At 43.1% G+C, this 21,492-nt stretch overlaps 1 long non-coding RNA gene across 3 annotated transcripts in view; it reads left to right on the forward strand.

The window, feature by feature from the left end:
* LOC109391978 (uncharacterized) overlaps window positions 1–20,698 on the forward strand; it is a 27,236-nt gene extending 6,538 nt beyond the window's left edge. The window contains exons 2-4 of one of the 3 annotated variants that reach the window (XR_002125965.1): window positions 9,494–9,655; window positions 9,986–10,101; window positions 11,573–11,618. This is a non-coding gene — a long non-coding RNA (uncharacterized LOC109391978). Of the gene's footprint in view, window positions 1–9,132; window positions 9,656–9,985; window positions 10,102–11,572; window positions 11,619–19,122 lie in introns of those variants that run through there. The other 2 variants (XR_002125964.1, XR_002125963.1) reach the window with 2 other exon arrangements.
* Window positions 20,699–21,492: the final 794 nt, after the last annotated feature.

The raw sequence follows: 21,492 nt of genomic DNA on the forward strand, positions 1-21,492 counted from the left end.
GAGCTGGATTACTTCGGCTATAAAGGTGGGACCATTGTTAGAGCCTATTGAGAGTGGCAGCCCAAAGCGAGGGATTATTTCCTGTAGCAATAGTCTGGCGGCTTCCCATGCCTTTTCTGTCCTGGTGGGGAAGGCTTCCACCCATCCCGAGTAGGTGCATACAAACACTAAGAGATATCTAAGACCACTGGAGCGTGGCATCTCAGAGAAATCTATTGTGAGATCTTCAAATGGGGCACCGCCAGTATGTTGGACTCCTAGGCGTAGGACCGGTCCTTGATGTGGGTTGTTCCAAGCACAAACAAAGCACTGTTCACAGACTATTCATGAGCTACTGGAGTCGGGGTACATAGAAGTACCTACTGAGGGTCAATTCTAGGGTATTCCAACCAAAGTGGGCCCGTTGGTGAAACTGTTTGACAAGAGCCGGGGCTAGAGTCCCTGGTATGACAATGTGGCCATCTCGAAATTTCCACCATCCGTTATGGAGATGGCTTCCCCCTTCAGTCTTGAACCAGGCCTCTTCTTGGTGGGAATATTTGGGATCCCATTCAGCTAAAGGGCTGGGAAAGAAGGAGGCTGTTAACGTTGGATGTTCGAGGGTTTCTTCTGCTGCAGCTAACTTGGCTGCTTGGTCCACCTTGTGATTGCCCCGGGCTGCGATGGTGTCACCCTTTTGGTGGCCACTGCAGTGTATGACTTCCACCCTTTTGGGTACCCATACTGCTTCTAGCAGATCTAGAATCTCTTGTCCATATTTAATTTCCTTCCCTCCTGAATTGATTAATCCCTTTCTTTGTATAAAGCCCCATGAACATGGAGGGTAGTGAAGGCATACTTAGAGTCAGTATAAATATTGGCTGTTACCCCAGCTGCTAGCTGAAGGGCCTGAGTCAGGGCGATGAGCTCTGCGGTTTTTGCTGAAGTCCCCTGTGGGAGGGGCTTCGCTTCAATGATGGTGTGTAGAGTTACCACAGTGTATCCAGCCAACCGTCTATTTCCCTGGACGTAGCTGCTACCATCAGTGTAGTATTCTACATCGGGGTCTGTAAGAGGTTGGTCAGTCAGGTCCAGCCTACTGGAGAACACTTCGTCCATGACTTTGATGCAGCCATGGTCTGGGGGCCCAGGCCCTACAGGCAGTAAAGTGGCGAGGTTTAAGGTCCGTACTATCTCAAGGCGGACTCATGGGTTTTCGCACAGTAGCCCTTGGTACTTGGCAATCCAGGAGTTGGTAAGCCAATAGTGTCCCTTATGATCTAACAGGGCTCGAACCAAGTGCGGAGCCCGGGCAGTTAATTCCTGACCCAGGGTCAGCTTGTCAGCCTCAGACACAAGGAGGACCATTGCTGTGAGTGCCCTCAGGCAAGGTGGCCATCCTAATGCCACTGAGTCAAGTGGTTTTGAGAGGTAGGCTACTGGCTGGTGCCAGTCCCCTAGCAGTTCGGTAAGGACTCCTATTGCCATTCCTGTACATTCATGTATGTAGAGGAAGAAAGGCTTGGTGATGTCCGGGAGTCCTAGGCCAGGGGCATGAATGAGAGCCCGTTTAAGCTCATTAAAAGCCTTTTGTTATAGAGACTCCCATAGAAAAGGTTTACGTTCACCCCCCTTTGTGGCTTCATAAAGGTGTTTGGCTGTAGTAGAGAAGTTGGGGATCCAGATCCTACAGAAGCCTGCCGCCCCTAAGAATTCGCGGACCTGTTTCCGAGTAGTGGGGACCGGGATGGTACATACCGCCTGCTTCCTTTCTGGGCCGAGCTGGCGTTGTCCTTGTGACAGGTGGAAACCAAGATATTTGACCCTATCTTGGCATATCGGAGCTGCTTTCTTGGAGACACTGTAGCCTGCTTCCCACAAAAGCTTAAGGATGTGATATGTACCCTGCATGCAGTCATCATAGCTCTTCCCGGCTAGTGAGAGGTCATCTACATATTGGAGCAGTACACAACCGGTTTGGCTGGCTGGAAAGGGCTTTAGGTCTGAAGCCAAGGTGGCCCCGAAAATGGTTGGGGAGTTCTTGAAGCCCTGTGGAGGGAGTCTTGTCCATTTTAGCTGGCCTTTGTCCCCATTTTCAGGGTTTTCCCACTGGAAGGCAAAGAGTGGCTGGTTCTGTGGGGCCAGATGAATACAGAAGAAGGTGTCCTTGAGGTCTAGGCAGGTGAAGTGGGTTGCTTCAGCTGGGATGAGGCCCAGAAGAGTTTATGGATTGGGAACAACTGGGTGTAGAGTAACCGTTGCTTGGTTTACTGCTCTCAGGTCCTGCACCGGACGGTAATCTTCAGTTCCCTGCTTTTGGACTGGAAGCAGAGGTGTGTTCTAAGGTGACTGGCAGGGACGAAGAATCCCATATTTTAGGAGTCCAAATGTTTCTGTATGCCAACTTGTGCATTGTGGGGGATGTAGTATTGCTTGTGGCACACCGGTTCTGCCCCAGGTTTTAGCTCTACAACTACTGGGGCCACATGTCATACCAGGCCTGGTGGGTTGTCTTCTGCCCAAACTCCCAGTATTGAGAAGGGGAGCTCGGGTCCCTCTTGGACCTCTTCTATAAGACCAAAGAGTCTCCATTCTTCCTCCCGAGGTATGGTGAGGGACATAATCTTAGCCCCTGATTTGCCTAATGTTAGCTCAGCATTGCCACTGTGGTTAAAGGTGATTTGAGTCTGGAGTTTTCCTAATAGGTCTCTTCCCAATAATGCTACAGGGCAGTCTGGCAGATAGAGGAACTGATGAGTAATTTCTTGGCCTCCAAGGGTGCATTGTCAAGGCTGAAAAAAGGGCCGACGGATTCGTCCTCCCATGGCACCCGTGATGGTGACCTGTTTTGGGGAGAAGGGGCCTATGGGCCATGTCACGACAGAATGTTCAGTGCCTGTGTCAACCATAAAGTTAATGGGTTGGCCCCCAATTAACATTCGGACCATAGGCTCCTGGGGGCCTAGCTGAATGGAGCCCGGTCTAGCCTACTTTTCCCCATATTCTTCCATGCCAATGAGTCCGATGAAGCCATCTCCAGAAGGGCCTGGCATCTGTTGAGGTGGCTGGTAACGGCCGTGAGTGACTCAACCTGGCCTCCAGGGATTCGGACCTGTTGGCATCCTCCCCAACTGCTGAGGAATTCATTTTTCCAATGGCCATGTTGGTGGCAGTAAGCACATTGGTTCTGGGCATACACTTGAATGTTTAAGGTCCCGGGTGGGGCATGTACCTCCAGCCATTTTATAGCTCCCTGGGTGACTCGCTGGCATTCCTCAGTGTTGAAGAGAGTTAGGAGGAGCTGGCAACAATCAGCCCAGGTGGGCCAATGCTTTTGAATGATTGATCAGTGAATGCCTGAGGCTTTTCATTATATGATGGAGTATGATTTTTCCAATTTAAGAGATCAGTGGTTGAGAAGGGCTGGTACACAAACATGTGTCGGCCTCCCTGAATCTGGCCTTCCTGATCATAGTAGATGGGGCCTCTGGTTTCCCATAGGGGGAGCTGGAGAGCGCCAGTCTCAGGGCCTTTTGTCTGCAGCTGCTTATCTGTTGGCCCGTATGGGATCAGGACTGGAGGTGGAGGCATAGCAGGAGGGTCCAGGAAGGGGTTGGAGAGTGGAGAAGGTGGGGCTGGCGAGGGCGGTACTGGAGGCTGGGCTGGCGTGGTGGGCGAAGAAAATGGAGCCAGCAAGGGTGGTGCTGGGGTCTGGGCTGGCACCTCAGAGGCTCAGAGGAAGAGGTGGGTAGATAGGTGAATAGGGGGGCGGGATCTCCTCTGGGTCTGAAGACAAGCCTGGCTTTTGTCCTTCTGTTTTGTCTTTAGTCGGCTTCTGTGTGGGGATCACAGCTCGGGTCAAAAGAATTCTACTCTGGTTTTCCAAACAGAACCTCAACCAAGGGGGTTGGGTATGTACAATAGCCTCCCACGAGTTGATATAGAGGAACTGGTTTGGGTGACTGGGGCTGCTGGAAACAGTGAGGTGGACTTTCCTAATGAGGTCCCTGTCTAAGCTTCCCTCTGCTGGCCATTCCACACTGAATGACGGCCAGTCAATCTCACAGAAGGTACAGAGCTTTTGGGGGGTCATCTCAATGCCATAATCCCCCGAGAACCCCTTCTTAAAAATTTTTAACAGACATCCTAATGGAGTTTGAATACTCTGTTGCCCACCCATAGCAACCACCCAAAATCGGCACGACATACACTCAGACACTCACTTTGTCTGTCTCCAGCCATTCCCCTCGCGGAGATTTTCAGGCACCTCTTAGCAATTGGTGGGTCGGTATAAGCCCCTGCTTGGATCACTAAACCATACGAGACAATTTAGCGATGCCACCCTAAGGTGCACCATGGACCCGCGGATTGGGACTCCACACTCGCTTCGCAGACAGGCTGCGTCTCATTCACACAGACTCAAACAGGTTCATTCTCCACCCACTGCCCTGTTCCTGGGAGTCACGGTTTCTCTCAGAAATTGAGATACTTGGGTGACTCTGGGAGGTGATCAGTCTCCCTGCCTGTCCACTAATGGACAGGCTGCCTTAAGGGACCCAGGTCCTTACCTGTCTGGTCAGGCAGCTCCCAAGCTGGCTTCTGTAGCCCTCCGGGTTCTTTTGTGCTCCCAGGTCGGTCCCCTGTGGCCAGAAGGGGAGACGTCCCCATTGACGGACAAGCGTCCGCTGGCGCCGAGTAGAGTGCACGTACCCTTTCGTCAAGGGAGCCAGACCTCGGGGACAAGGGGTGTGGAAAATATCACCGTCACCATAACCCGGACGAACCCCCAATTATGTTGCGGGGAAACTCAGAGAGAGAAGACACCAAGTCTCAGGAAGCAACATTTATTAATGCCAGCATTAGGTAGGAATTCGGAAATATTAAACGCGGAAGTCTTAATGACTATGCAGTCTAGGAATGTCTTTGTCTGAAGCTCCCTGCTACACTGCGGAATCCTTAGTGACCACATTGTATGGGAAGGCCTTTGTCTAGGGCCCACTGCCACACTACTAATATAATCTTTCCGCAGTGCCTCTTAATGACATGCGTGTATTGTTTTTGGATGCCTCTGGTCGTTCCATTTGCAGAATGTGAAAGAATTCATGACTCAGAAAAGTTAGAAAGCAAGAAAAAATTTATTAAGTTTATTGAAAGTTAGACAGCGAGGGTGCCCCTGGCAGCATCTAGAGAAGATGGCTGCCTTGAATTTCAGATTCACTTTTTCTTTTATAGTAAACTGTAGGTCATTTTCTTACAGCAGAGGATATGACATACAAATTCAAGACATTTGACATAGGGCTGAGGTCATTTGATTGCTATGCACAGATAACTGTTTTTTTTCTGTGCATGCCCTTACCCAAAATGCATACAGAAAAACCCATTGAGGAGGGCAAGCCATAATGTTCATTTTATTATATTGTGCTATAATGAGGCCGGAGATCAGGCTAAGGGCAAGCTCCAGTAGTCTGTGCAGGTGCCCCAAACCAGACAATTCTGGCTGGGTCTTATCTCCCTTCTCTAGAGGTGTTTCAACAGAAAAATTTATCTCTAGGGGCTGGGCCTGCGTGGTCCCTGGGGAATTGGTGCAAAGTACTGATCAAATCACCTTCTGCTAATCCCCCTTGGGCTCACTTTTTTTTTAAAGATTTTATTGGGGAATTGGAGAAAGGGAGCAGCCAAGTTGTTGTCCTTCAATCTTAGTTGTGGAGGGCGCAGCTAGCTGAGCTCCAAGTTCAGTTGCCATCCAGCCATCCGTCAGCAGCTCATGGTCTCTCAGCTCAAGGTGCCGTGTTCAATCTTAGTTGTGGGTGGGCATAGCCCACCATCCTATGCGGGAGTCTAACCGGCAACCTTGTTGTTAGGAGCACGTGCTCTCACCAGCTGAGCCATCCTGCCACCTGTTGGCAGCTCAGCTCAGGCACAGCTCACTGGCCCATGTAGGAATCCAACTGGTGACCCTGTTGCTCAGATCTTGCACTCTTAACCAACTGAGCCACTCGGCCAGCCTGGACTCACTTTTGTTAACTCTTTTCCTGCCTCATCAATGCAGACTGCTCAAGGGTGATTAGCTTCAACTCTTTCAGTGAACTGGGTCTGCATAGGGCTTGGCCTCTATAACAAACTTGACTGTCTTCTCCATTCTTCTGGCATGGTATTGACATGGTTGTTTAGAATTATAATTTACTTTCCAGTAATTTCAAAATGATAGCCATTCTAGTGTGTGTGAAGGGGGTATCGTATTGGTGTTTTAATTTGCATTACTGTTGTGGGCCAACCGAGTAGCACCCTGCCCCCACTGGAAAACTTTTAAGTTTTCTTTTCTATAGAAATGTTAAGTATAGAAATTTTAAGTTTCCTCCTCCCTAGTTTCTTAGTTTGTTAGCTCTTGGCTTTGTTTACTCCTTTAAGTAGTTTCTTAATCCTAAACAATAGATTGTACATAGAAACCTCCTACACTTGCTTCAGATAACTATTGGGTTATTCGAAAAGTCATGACGTATTTTTCTATGTTTTTCATTGCAAAAACACGTCATGACTTTCCTGACAACCCAATACTTAAAAGCCTGTTACTTCCCAATGTCTCCCCAACCCATCCCAGAGACTAAATATGTTTTAACATTTCCCCAGGCCAGTAAACCTAATGATTCTTTCCAAACCCATTCTGGGCCCAGACAGTTGACGCCACCTGAGTGACTGGGTTGAATGGCCACAGGCTTCATGAGAGCTAGCAGATTTATTAAAATCTAATTTCCTCATTCAGGGGCCTTAGGGATACAGAGGATACCCCAACAAGATTGCCAGTCACATCCAAGGAAGCCAACACAGTCTTCCAGGTGGATCTCGAGACCTCTTCCTCTCATCTGAGATCAGATAGGGTGAGAGTTCCTTGAATCCCTCAATAGGCAGGGACAGCTCTACACCCCTGCCCAGAAGAAAGCAGATACAGAAGAAAAGACCTCCTATCCCTCAACTTCCCATAGAGATTTTATGGGGATCACGTCTCTCAAAGGGGAAAACAAGGCAGACAGTTAGAGGTAGGCATTGGGTCTCTGCATTCCTGCACGTCTCACAGAATTCTACTGCCCAGGAGACCTCCCTTCTCCACCCAAAACTCCCCTTGTGTATTGTAATTACCTACCCCTGAGGGAAAACAAATGGGCACAAAATACCAAACTAGATCAGACCAGTCACTTGCACCTGTGCAGTACATCTTATCCATTACAGGTGCCAATCAAATGGTCCCACGCCCAGAGGGGAACATCCCATTCTAGAGAAAAAGGAATAAAAACCCCAAGTTCAGAGAAGCCCCTCTCTTCCTCTCTTTTTGAGCCTTTTGAGCCTCACCTTTGCTTTGCATGGCCCACTCCAAACTCTTTGGAATGTAATTTCTCTTTTAATAATGGGCCCTTGAGCCGTCCTCTACTGCTCAGGCCCACTACTATTTGTTTGAAGTGTACTATCTATTCTAATAAACTGCTTTTTCACTACTTTGCCTTGGTATCTTGTTCAATTCTTTGCTCGAGATGCCAAGAACCTGGACCTCGTGCTGAGAAGGGCCCACTCTCTGACAACATTACCATGACTGTCAGACATATTTTGTTTAACATATTTTTGTGTGCCTGTTGACCATTTGTATGTCTTCTCTGGAGAAGGGTCTATTCGAGTCTATATTCAGATTTTAGTTGTCTTGATGAGTTTAAATTTTTTTTGTATAAACTGAATCACAAACTTTAATCAGATATATAATGTACACCTATTTTCTTCAATTCTCCAGGCTGTGTTTTCACTTTCTGGATAGCTTCCTTTGATGTACAAAGGTTTTTAACACTGAGGAAATTTTCATTTATCTATTATTTTTTTCATTGCTTGTGCTTTGGTGGCAGATTGAAGAAATGATTGCTAAATCCAAAATGACAAACATTCATCACAATGTTGTCTTTTAGAGTTTTTAATTTAACCTCAGACATTTTATCTATCTTGAGTTAATCTTTTGTGGTGCAAGGTTAGGGTCCAGTTTCATTCCTCTGCTCTTGGATACTGCATTGATCAGCACCATTTTTCTTTTTCTTCTTTTTTTCTTTTTTTAGGGACAGGGTTAGGGTTAGGGTTAGGGACAGTGTTAGGGTTAGGGTTAAGGACAGGGTTAGGGTTAGGGTTAGGGACAGGGTTAGGGTTATAGACAGAGTTAGTGTTAGGGACAGAGTTAGGGTTATGGTTAGGGTCAGCGTTAGAGGAAGGGACAGGTTAGGGCTAGGGTCATGGTTAAGGACAGGTTTATGGTTTGGGTAAGGTTTGGGGATAGGGTTAGAGTTAGGGTTAAGTTTAGTGTTAGGGACAGGGTTAGGTTTAGGTTTAGGGTTAGGGTTAGAGACAGGGTTAGGGTATGGTTAAGGTTAGGGATAGGGACAGGATCAGGGTTAGGGTTAGGGACAGGGTTAGTGTTAGGGACAGGGTTGGGGTTGGGTTTAGGGTTAGGGACAGGGTTAGTGTTAGGGACAGGGTTAGGGTTAGGGTTAGAGACAGGGTTAGGGTTAAAGACAGGGTAGTACCATTTTTCAAAAAGACTACTTAAATTAATGGTGTTCTTCTTTGTCAAATAACTGTAGATGGGTGTGTTAGTTTCTGGGCCCTTAATTCACTTCCATTCATCTATATGTATCATCATGCATCACATCCTGATGTTTCTGTCAATGAGAGATTGTATATGTGACCTAGTCCCATAAGACTATAATGGAGCTGAAAAATTTCTATCATCTAGAGACGTTGTAGCCGTCCTAATGTAGCACAATGCATTAGTCACATGTTGGTGGTGATGTTGGTGTAAACAACCCTACAGTGCTGCCAGTCATATAAAGTACAACAGCTGCAATTATGCACAGTACATAATACTTGATAATGATAATACATGACCATGTTCATGGTGAATGTATTGATTTTAATTTTATCATTATTTTTATTTTAGTTGTGCCTTCATTCACCTTAGATTAGTAAATGTGTACTTGTTTTAAAGGTCCTATAAATAGAATGAACAACCCCTAATATGAGATATAAGTCATCCCACTCAGCATGGTAATTTTGTTTTTAAAGTAGAATTTGTTATAGAAATCTTATTCACCACACTGTAGTTACATGAATGTCGGATGTAATGACATGTACAACGTGAACAAGACAGGCTGATTAAGAATGTACATAATGTAAAAATATGCATATTTGATAGGTTAGCCATATGGACAAATGCATGTGGAAGCAGGAGTACGTAATGAGAAATTTGAATATCCACAGGCAGGTTAGTGTGGGATGCAGGCAAGTTAGTGCAGGCTTCTCCCGGAAGTGCGGTTTGTGTGAGAAGACCCTGTGTGGAAATGGCTGCTGGCTCCCCTTTATAACCCAGTTAGCTAGCAGGAGCCATTAGGATGTATCTTCTTTCTCAGAGCTTATATATGTATTCTTTGGCATGTGAGGGGCACAGGGATAAATAGTGAGGAGAAACCTGGATGCAAATTTTCCATCCCAGGTCCATCCAGCATGTGAGGACCAGAGGGGGTGCCTGGGGAATTGGGTGAAGTGAGACCTGGCGGCAAATCTGAATTCTGACTTCTGCCAGGCTGTGCAAAGCAGAGGTGGTCCTGGGCAAGGGGTGGGGAGAAACCTCCACCCTGGCTCCAGGCAACGTGAGGTAAGGAGTATGGTGCAACTTGAGGGTAATTTCAGCCAGAGTGTGAGGAATAGAGGGTGTGCCTGGGATAAGGGTGGCATGCCAGCTGGCTGGAGTCCTCCTGAGCACTTTCTCCAGGCTGGTTTTATGTGAGTACTTCCTCCAAACCTGTTTCCCATGTACACTTCCTCTGGGCCCAATTTCAGTGAGCACTTCCTGTGGGACCATTTTTCCAGAGCACAAAGTGAGCAGGGGGCCAGCCTCACGTGAACACAGGGGTGAGAGTCGCCCTGGAGGCGCTGCAGCTTCGGAGACAATGTGGGACATTTTTCTGTACCTTCTTTACCTCAGTATCTCCCCAAGAGGTGTGGACAAGAGAGGAAAAAGTAAGAAGAAGTTTCCTGTGCGCAAACTCTGCTGAGGGATGGATGGAATTTGAGCAACACTTCTCAGGCTCAGGATGGCAGGTGACTAAAAAATATATTCCCAAAGTCACAGCAACCTACCAGGAGTGTGGGCATCTAAGAACAGGAGGATCTCAGCAATAATCAGAGAGGGAGGGGGAGGAGAAGGATGAAATAGAGAAGTGTCCAGGGGAAGCTTATTCCAGAAATTTTTTTAACAAGATACAAGATATACATATGAGACAAGGCATGTTGAACTCTAGGAATAGGATTAAGGCAGAAAAAAAGGCTTCTTGACAAAACTTAGCAATGAGTCAGGTCAGGTGTGTGTGTGTTTGCTTATATTTCGAAAAATATCTCTGAAAAAAGTGACTAGAAACTGTAAAAATGGTTACTTTGGTGGGAGAGAAGGAATAATTCAGAAGGGGTGAGCAGCCTGGTCTAGTGCACCATTATAGTTTCTACTTACTTTTGAATTACATAAATATTTTACATGATAAATGGGGGGAGGGCAATCCCTAAAGTTGAAAATAAATGTTAATAAATATAGGTGCTTATCAAATTAGAAACAAAAATAATAAGACGATTTTTCTAAATGACCTTAACATGTGGTATTTGTGTATTCTTTGGATAAAATAAGCTACAAGACATGCTGGTCTTCATTTATTGGGCTGTCGGAAAAGTCATGACATATTTTTTCTATGTTTTTCATTGCAAAAATGCATCATGACTTTTCCCACAACCCAGTATCCTTGTTAGTAGTAATAAATTGTTATTTTAAAACCATTTAATATATACTGTAGGATATGACTATTATAGCTTTTGTCAACAATCAAGATAGCAGCATGTGACACAAAGATGCAGAAGTGAGGGTCTTTACCCTTTCTACATTCCTGTTAGAAATGTAAAATGGAGTAACCACATTAGAACCAGTTTGGCAGTTCCTCAAAATGTTAAACAGAGTTCATATGTTACCCAGCAATTCCACTCCTCAGTATCTGGCCAAGAGAATTAAAAGCATATGTCCTTGTACACAAATGTTTGTAACAGCATTATTCATAATTGCCAAAAAGTGGAAACAATCTAAATATCCATCAGTGGATGAATGGATAACAAAATGTGGTCCATCTATATATACAAAGGCATATTATTCAGCCATAAAAATAAATAAATAAAGTACTGGTAAATACTAACTACAAAGATGAACTTTTGTAGTATAAGCACCTGTCAGTTTTTTTTGCTTTTTGGTTTTTTTTTTACTGTAATGTAAGAACTTGGCATTAAGCTTTTGATTGCTGTGGGATCCACTTCAAAGACATCCATCTTAAATGTACTTGGCCAGCTACACAGTCACAAAGAGAGCCAGGCTGCCTCGCCCATGAACTTCTCCTTTAAAAAAGCCACGATTGACCTAAATACCTGCTTGTTTGAGTGACCCAATAAAGAGTGAACCTGTGAAACCAAAGATACTCCCACCATCTATCCCAATATAGGCAGAACCTCAGGTTTACACATGTGCTCCCTCTCTACCCAGGACCTTACCGTGTGACCTGGGGCGTGCCATGGACCCTCCATGACCTATGAGTAATAAAACTTGTTTTTTCCTCAAAGTTTCCTTGTGATTGTTGCTGATGTCTTTCTTGCAATCATAGTAAGACAAGGGCTGGTTCAGCCACAACATTGGTTCCGGTCAGAGAAATGTCTACGGGGCTCAACACAAGTGGAACAGCCCGGGCGAATGCCCCAGGCATCCGTAGTCAATAGCATCACTACAAATAAGCTCAGACCAACACAAAGCAACCTTGAAAACATGTTAAATGAAATCCAGATGAAAAAGGCCACACGTGGTATGATTCTATTTATATAGAAATATCCAGATTAGGTTAAGTTCATGAAAACACAAAGAATGATGGTAGCCAGGGGATAGGGGAAGGAATGAAAAGTTACTGTGAATGGGGAAGTGTTTCTTTTTGGAATGATGATAATGTTCTGGGATTTTATAGTGGTGATATTTGCACAACTGTGTGAATACTGGAGTGCCCCTTATCCGTGCTTTTTTACTCTCCATGGTCAACCTCTGTCCAAAAATATTAAATGGAAAATTCCACAGAGTAAATCATAAGTTTTAAATTGCATAAAGTTCTGAGTAGCATGATGAAATCTTGCACCATTCAGCTCTTTTGCACCAAGGATGTAAATCATGCCTTTCCCCAGCATTCTCACACTATATACACTCCCTGCCTTTTAGTCACCTTGGTTATCAGGTGGACTGTAGTGGGTCGGCATTCCTTTTGTTCAAGTAACCCAAAGTGCAAGAATAGTGATGCTGGCAATTCAGATACACCAAAGAAAAACCATAAAGTGCTTCCTTTAAGTGAAAAGATATGCATGTATAAGTAAAAACTGTGTGTGCAAGTGTGTGTGTGTGTGTGTGTGTGTGTGTGTGTGTGTGTGTGTGTGTGTGTNTTCAGTAATATCCGAGGTTTCAGGCATCCACTGGGGGTCTTGGAATATATCAGCCATAGATAAAGGGGAACTACTATACTAAAAATGACTTAATGATACATTTAAAAATGATGAATTTTATGGTATATAAATTATATTTCAATAAGGCTCCTATGAAAAAAGTAATTTTTTAACTTCAGTGATTTTGAGTAATTTGATAGTTTTTCAACAATCATCTCATCCAGATTTACAACATTTCCATTGCCCTGGAAGACGATCTTTTAAATGTTAGGCTCAATAGAAACCAGCTGGATTCTCATATTTGCTTCTGCATTCAATATACAGGTTGTCTTTGTGGAAATATATAAAGAAAATATGGCCACACACAGGTATGTTATTGGAAAAGGACAGAGTATTTTAATATACTGATCAGATAATGATGGATATTTCTCTTAGAGAGTACAAGCTGAGCAAGGGATGACTAAGTTCCAGTGCACAACCTAAAATCATGCAGGTATTGACCTTAAACAGAACATCAACTAGATATTCCTCCAACAACAACAAAAGGGTTTATTTGGGGAAAAAGAGAGAATTGTGACCCAGAACATGCAGCCATGGAGAGCCATGCTGCCAGTCCAAGCACAAATAGGAAATTCTTTTATAGAATGGAGTTTGGAGGATTGTTATAACCAAGGAGTTCTTCCTGTAGGACTTTGCCATCAATGTAGCAGTGAGAGCTTCCGCTATGAGTCCCCCACCATTCCAGTCTTGGGTGAAGTCTTTATTTTCTTATGCAGGTAAACTTTTTTTGCTGTATTACATTAAAATCCACTCGTCTGTCTTGCACTTTAAATCTTTTTTCATGCATGAAATCTATTTTCTCTCAGTTCTGGAGGATACATGCCCAAAATCAAGGTATTGGTAGCACTGGTTCCTTCTGAGGCTGTGAGGGAAAGATGAATTGTAGGCCTCTCCTTGACTAGTAAACCTGTCTTCTATGTGTCTTCACATCATCTTCCCACTCTGTGTGTCTCTGTGTCCTACTTTCTCTTTTTTTAAAAATTAAGACAACAGTGATATTGGATTGGCAATCTCTCTAATGACTTCACTTTAACTTGATTATCTCTGTAAAGACACTTTCTCCAAAAAAAACCACATTCTGGTACTGGGGGATATAACTTCAAAGTGTGAGTTTTGGGGGGACACAATTCAATTCATAACAGGCAGTCAGGTTAGAACTCATTTGTAAGGCAATACACCTTAAATCTAATCTTTCTTCATAGGGCTGTGTGATAAGAGAATTCTGTCACTAAAAATATCTAAAACATAATTCCCAATGGATGGGGGCAAAAGCAGTTGACTTTTCCAACTGGTTGAAGCTCTAAATCTGTGGAACTTCTATTTCTTTGCCATCCATCTACTAAATTCACCCCATTCTTGGAGTATCTTGCCAACTGCAACCAATAGCAGTTTATACACACCATTACTTTTTTTTTTTACCCAATTCCTATTCAGCTGTTGAGACATCAGCAACATAGTTAGCTTGCAATTTAGTTAAGGACAAAGTTAACCCAATCAAGTTTTATTTTATTCTTGCCATGTAACAGGAAAGCCAGTGCCACAGATTTAATCGGTGTGTGCTTAATGAATGGATGAATGTTAAGAAAATACTTTGATTCTCCTATAACTTTGGTGACTGTGATGCTGGGGTCTTGCTTAAAATTCCTTAGTGCTTTCCCATTCCTCTTAGGAAATCACCAGGATTCTTAGCCAGATTTGGAGGCAGCAAGGAGTCGCAGAAAACCTGCAGATTCTGGAGGCAAAATGATCTGGGTTTGAACCCTAGCTCCTCTGCTTCCTATTGTGCAACCTAGGACAGGTCACTTTGAGCTCACAAAGTGGAAGGAAGTTAATACACATGAACAGATTTACAGTGAAATTTAAATGAGATGGTGCATGTAACTTGCACACCGCATGACTTTTTGAACATAATTAGTTTACTTTCTTCCCTTGAAATTCTAATTTGTACTTAGTAGCTGCATCATTTTAAGTTATTGCATCAGCAACACAATGACAATACAGACAGATACAGAGCACTGCATTTCAGGGAGAGCTGACTGAATTTGTCTCTGGAGAGAATAACAATGATAGTGTGTATTTGTTTTTTATATTATAATAGAATAGCTAGTTTTAGAAGACCCCTTCTGTGTGCCAGGCATTATCTTATTGAGAGTGGCCACGCACTTACTAGGTATTTTTCAACTGAAGCTCTACCAATTACTAGCTCTGTGAACTTGGGCAAATTACTTAAAAATTCCAAACTCTAGTTCCCTTAACTATAGGAGGGAGAATACTATGTTTTTCAAAGGGTTATAGATAGAAATAATCTAATGCATTAAAGGGCTAAGCCTATTGGGTACCTCCTATTCAGCTGTCTGTAGTTTTTAAAATCAACAATTACTATTATTATTGTTAACATTCACTTGAAGCTGCAGATTTTCTGTTTTCCAAAAAGCACTGGTTTTCTGAATATTTTTAAAAATCAGTATTCCATTATACAGCTATGCCACAATTTGTTTATCCATTCACATGTTGTGAATTATTATACATGACATCTGTTTTTTACATGGACACAGGTTTTCAAATCTAGGAATAGAATTGATGAGTCATATGGTAACTTATATTTAGCATTCTGAAGATATGCCAACCTGTTTTCCACAGAGGCTGCACTATTTTATAATCCTACCAGCAATGTATGAGGGTTTTGATCTCTCCAATCCTCATCAACAATTGTTAGTACCTCTTTTATCTTAGTCGTGCTACTGGGTGTGAAGTACTATCTCCTGTGGTTTTCATTTGTATTTCCCTAATGTCTAATGAATGTTGATCCTCTTTCCAAGGGTTTAATGTATTCTTTGAAGTGAAGCATCTGGTAAAATATTTTGCTTTTTTATTGGTTTGTCTTCTTACTACCTAACCTATGAGTTATAAGGGTTCTTTGTATTCTGGATGCATGTCTTTGTCAGATAAATATATTGTAAATATACACTATTCTATGGCTTCCCTTTTTATGTATTTACTGGTGTTTTCAAAAGAGCTGGAATTTTTAATTTTTAAGGAGTCCAAGTAATCATTTTTCTTTCATGATTCTTGCTCTTTGGGCTATAAGAAATCTTCCCCTAGACCAGGGCCAGTTTATCCTGTTTTCTTCTACATATTATAACGTTTTAGCTTTTATGTTTAGGTTTGTGATGTACTTTGAGTTATTTTTTGTATGTAATTTGAGATACAAGGAGGGTTTTTTCCCATGCAAATATCCAGTTATTACACCATCACTGGGTTAAAAAAACTATCTTTCCTCACTGAATTATTTTAGCACTTGTGTTAAACTTTAATTAACAATGTATGTGTAGGTCAATTTCTGGACTTTGTTTGATTGATCTATGTCTATTTTTATGACATTTCATTAGTGTAGTTCTATACCAAACTTTGAAATGAGCTGTAGTGTAAGCCCTCCAACATTGTCCTTTTAAAAAAATTGCTTTGGTTAACCTAGGTCTTTTGAATTTCCATATAAATTTTGGGTTACCTTGTCAATTTTCACACAGGTGCCTCTGAACCTAAAAAAATAATTTGGGGAGAATTGCCATCTTGACAATATTGAGTTTTCTCGTCCTTGACCATTTATTGTGTATTTATGATACACTCTTTATTTTTGTTCTTGAATTTTAGCAATGTTTTATACTTTTCGCTGTACAGACCTTGCTCATTGTATTACATTTATCTAAGTGTTTCACATTTTTGTGTGACCTGGAGAGCAGTCTCGTGGTGGAGGTGTAAGGCTCAGTGGATTAGGAAAAAGCCTGACCTAATGCCCAGAATGACGGATGCTTTTACTGTAACCAACGCAATGGGGAAACCTGTTCAGGAGGCAGTGGTTCAGCCTAGAAATGCTAAAAGAGTAACAGAAAGTATTTCCAAAATTCCGTTATTTCCAAAAGCTAGACATATGACTTGTGTTAAGAGTAAGGCCTACTCCGAAACATGCTGACCTCTCAAAGTTGTGGTTGAATTCTCCTCCTGTGAGCACAGCAGCAGCCCATGGGCACCCAGCAGGAGGGTACCTTAGGTCTGGGTCTGATTTTGTATTCAGAAAAGGATGCTAGTGGGCCCAGAGGGGCTGGTGGTGAGCATGCACACAGAGCAGCTGAATTAACTCAACCAAGGTTTGGCACACACGCAACAACCCACCACCAAACACTGATGATCACAGAACAGCCAAATGTGTCTTGAGACATTAGTCTCTGTGAAGAAAATCCCACAATCAGGGAGAGAAGTACAAGAATCCAGGCCTTCTGAGAACCACACAATTCAGTAATCTCATTGAAACTCATGTGAACTCAAATGTGTAACATATGAGAGAGAACACGCTCCTGGTTGGATAGATTGTTTCCCACAAGAGGATACTCCTGGTGGAGGTGCCTGGTGGGAACCCAAGGTCCACCCTTTTTTCTGATCACCAACCTGGTCTCTTGTCAGTCAGAAGGGGAAACATTCTTTTTAATTGCTTAACCCAGAGTGGCTCCTTTTTAATCTGTACTTCTTCATGTGTGATTGCTGCAGTTCTAAGAGAGGGAGCTCCTAAGCACTAGGGCTCTGGAATTTGTCTGAGCCTGGATCTATCCTTTACTAACCATGTTCCTTGGGACAGGTAACAAACCTCTCAAGGTCTTTTTTGTCACTTGTAAAATTCCCCATTTTTGTAGCTCAGAACATTCATTGTTTCATAGTGAGCACGAAATAGGTGTTAATCTGGAAGACCTAGTGCTCTGCCTCCTGACAGGCTGTGAAGGTGCATTTGTAAATTAGAGCTCCTTATATCCTCCTGCTAGGGCTTTTGTAACATTAATGAGATTATGTAGATAAAAGGCTTAGCACTGTGTCTGGTACAGAGCAAATTTTCAATAAGTGATTGTTTTGATGATGATGGTTATGAGTTAGTCAGCTGTTTACCTCATTTGAAATATGGTTCGTGAATTCACATATGAGTAAGCATATTAAAAATAAAGATGAAAGTTCTATAAATAAGATTGTATTTGCGACATTGCTTGCTGAGACAAAACTAATATTTACACTCATATTTTTCCACCTATTAAGCAGATAATTTACTGGATAATGGAATTGAAATAGTAAGATACTGACAAAATCATCTACATAAATTGTTCTCATTGCTCGAATGGTAGCTTACACTTTAAGCCTAATTTATTTCTTGGCATCACCTCAAAAGACTTGGTCAGAGCAGGAAAAAAATGCTTACAGACCCAATGACTCAGAAACTACAGCTAAGAGTTTATCCTGAGGAACTAAGATAAAATGTGTGCGCAGTCTGAGAATTTTCACTGCAGAAAAATAATTAAAGCCAACTTACATTTAATAATTGGAGGAAAGCTAAAGAATATATGACATACCCATAAGATGGCATATTATACAACCTTTTCCAATCACGTTTACACAAAATATTTATGCAGTGGGACGTAATCGTGATGTACATAAAAATTTTAAAATAGCACAAATATGGTAACAATCTTGGATAAATTTCTAGAAACACAACACCTACCAGGACTAAATCACAAACAAATAGAACATCTGAATAGTCCTGTAACAAATAAGGAGATCGAATCAGTAATCAAAAATCAAATTAAGTAATATATCCAGAAAGGGCTTTGGAAAATAAAAAAGGTTCTGGAAACATAAGCTTTTAGTGTAGAATGCTTAGCAGAATTGAGTGCATAGGTTAACCCAAATTACTGAACAATTTTTGAATGATTAAATAAGTTATTTAAACATATGATTGGTAGAAAAGTAAGGGAATGTTGAAGACGCTCATGAGACACTCTCTGAATGTCACAGTTGCTCCTGGGCCAATTCACGCTCTTCTAAGTAAGCCTACTGCATGTCAGCCTATGAGCAACTTGGGGAAATGTGAATTTATTTCTTATGGCATTTTGTTTTCTGTTATGTTTCATTATAGAGGCTCCCTTACATAACACCCATTTTAAAAATAATTAGCTCATTGTATTCTGAAAATAAGTTGGGAGAATAGGGAAAGCACCACCTCTCCACTGTAGAGAAATATTTTCCCAGACACATTACTTGAAATCACACTACTTAACAATAGCTCCAGTGCTGTTACTATGTAGTAGCTGAAAGTTTTTGGACTTGAACTGCAACATTGGCTCTTCTTGGATCTCCAGTCTGCCAACTCACTCTGAAGATTTTGGATTTGCCAACCTCCATAGTCCCATAAGCCCACTCAATAAAATGCATCTCTTTCTCTATATCTTCATATCCTATTGGTTCTGTTTCCCTGAAAAACCCTGACCAATAATAATATAGTTAAGAAATGAAGAATGGATAAAAAATAGATTGGGATAGCTAAATCTGCAGAGGCTGACAATTGTTTGGATATAGAAGGAAAGAGGGAGAGAAGAACTTGGTAAGATCCAGTCTATGTGACTGACTGGGAGACTGGGACTGCCTCAAATCAGAGTCAATATGAAGGGGTGGATATAGGGAGAAAAGAATATTTCAGTTTGGGACATCTTTAGTTTAGGGTTTTTTTTTTTGCTTTTTTTTTAGCTGAGCCATCCTGCCACCTGTTGGGAGCTCAACGGCAGCTTATCTCGGGATGGGCATCGAACTGATGTTGCACAGAGCTCGCACTCTTGAGTGAGCACTTAACCAACTGAGCCACTCAGCTAGCCCTAGTTTAGGTTTTAAAGGTCCATTCAAATGAAAACATCCAAGAACCATGTGTTGATGGACATGAAATTAAATGAGGATGTCTGAGCAGGTGACACAATACAGAAGCCAGATGAATAGAAGTAATGCCTGAAACCAAGGCAATGGAAGATAGATCAAACAGCCAAAAGACAGTTTTAAAAAGGAGAAAGAGAAAGATGCAAATCAAGATTAATGTGGCCTCCTGTGCCTGTTGGTGTTGGGCAGGGGGACCTGGAGCCAGAAGAGCAGCCTGGGGTTGGGGACAGATCAGGAGAGTGTGGTTGGTGCGGCATCTAGGCAGGAGAGAATTTCAGGGAGAAATGTTGATCACCCATGAAGACCACTACAGAGATGAAGACAAGTAGCCTCTGGAGGATCTTTCTGCCTTGGAGTGATTTTAGTTGAGCAACAGGTATAGATGATGGCTCACACTGAACGAATAAGAGAATAGCTGGTGAACAAGTGAAAGATGTAAGAGTAGGATCATTTCCAAAGAGGGAAATCTGATGGTGGGAAGAAATAGAAGGACCATACACTGAAAAGATGATGGAAACAAGATGCTACATTGGTTAGTAAGAGGTGAACATACTGTAAACACAAGGGAAAGAACCAGTACTGAATAGACATGGGACGAGAAGATGATTGATGAGCTGAAGTCCTTGTGGAGGGAAAGGCGGTAAGAGCCAAACCTGAAACTGGACTGTTGAGTCCAAAGAGAAAATAGTGGAATAAAGTATGAGTTCGGTTTATCTTCTAACAAAAGAAAACAAATCATAAAACAACCCTTTCCCCAACCAACAGTCTGTCCTTCCTATTGGGGCACTGCTATCAGACTCCATGGGAATAAATTCAAGGCAGGGCACTTAAAAGGAAGCAAGATGTTCGGAGAAAGCGAAAATGGCCGGCGGTGAGGAGTCCTCCCTGAGTTCTCCCCTGGAAATTGCCTCAATTTGAACTGGAGCGCCGCAGACAAACCTCTACCCAGCACGCTGAGCAGCGAAGGGACTCCCGCAGGGGAGCCCGCCCCCACGGTGTTTGAGACTGGGGTCTCAGAGAGCTGATCGAGAGTGTTCCCATGGCTCGCTCCATGTACCTCCGGACCGCACTAAGACAGAATCCTCAGGCAGGGCGAGTAGGGGAACAGAGTGCAAGCAGAGGCGTGGTCCAGTCCGCGCCTGTGGCAGCGGAGCTGTAGGAATCCGGGACACAGTGGCGGTGTTTGCAGCATCAGGGAAAGCTCAGCCTCTGGGCCCACCGTTCCGCTGGGAGTGTGACTGGAGCCCCAGGGCGCGTGGACTCTGAGGCAGAAACCTCAAACCGGTTGAGCAGGAGAAGAGGGAAGCGAGAAGCGTGGAGACACAGCCTGCATCCCGCACCCCGCAGCTGTGGAGACACGAGCTGCAGCGCCAGGGTGGGCTCCTGGAGCGCAGCAGGAGCTCTGCTGGAACAGCTGAGCTCAAAACGGTGGGGGGCTTTTTTATTTCTTTTTTTTGGTCTTTTCTCCCCCCTTTTTTCTTGGACAGAAAAAAAACAACACTGCATAAATAAGAGCCCTCCCTCACCCTTCCTCAGAAACCTTGGCCCCCAGAGACTTAAACTGACCCCTAAAAGGGGCAGTAAGGTCAAATCTTGCAGGCCTCCCCTGCAGGTGACTTCTAGCAGCTCTGAAATCTCCACCCCCCCCCACCCCAACAGCCCCCAGTGGAAAGAGTACCCAAAGATGTACATCCAGCTCTCTGGCTGCGCAGAACTTAGAGTGCCTCTGGGCAGGTGGGAGCAGAAATAACATTGACTTTGTAAAAAAACTACCAATCATACCTCATAAGCCCACTCATCTAAAATAGACCTGCTTCACCAGGGTCACTCTAGGTGCCAGGTGGCCGGATCTGCCCCCGCAAGACACAGAGGAGTTTGTGTATAGCAGAGGAAAACCTGGGGAGAGCTTGGCGGACTTCAGCCAAGATTGGCACTGGTTGTTTCTTCTCCTCTTTTTTTGTTTTTGTTTGTTTGGTTTTGGTTTTGGGTTTTTTTGGTGTGTTATATTGTTGTTGTTAATTGGGTTCTTTTGGATGTTCTGGGGGGCTTTTCATTGGTTGCTTGTGTTGGTTGTTTTTGTTTTTTTCTATTTCATTATTAATTTTAGTTTTTAATATAGGCATATAAAGAGATGCATATATGTGGATATATATGTCCATATATATGGGGGTGTAGACATATAGATATATA

The sequence above is a fragment of the Hipposideros armiger genome, unplaced genomic scaffold (genome assembly GCF_001890085.2).
Source record: "Hipposideros armiger isolate ML-2016 unplaced genomic scaffold, ASM189008v1 scaffold_310, whole genome shotgun sequence".
Lineage (NCBI taxonomy): Eukaryota > Metazoa > Chordata > Mammalia > Chiroptera > Hipposideridae > Hipposideros > Hipposideros armiger.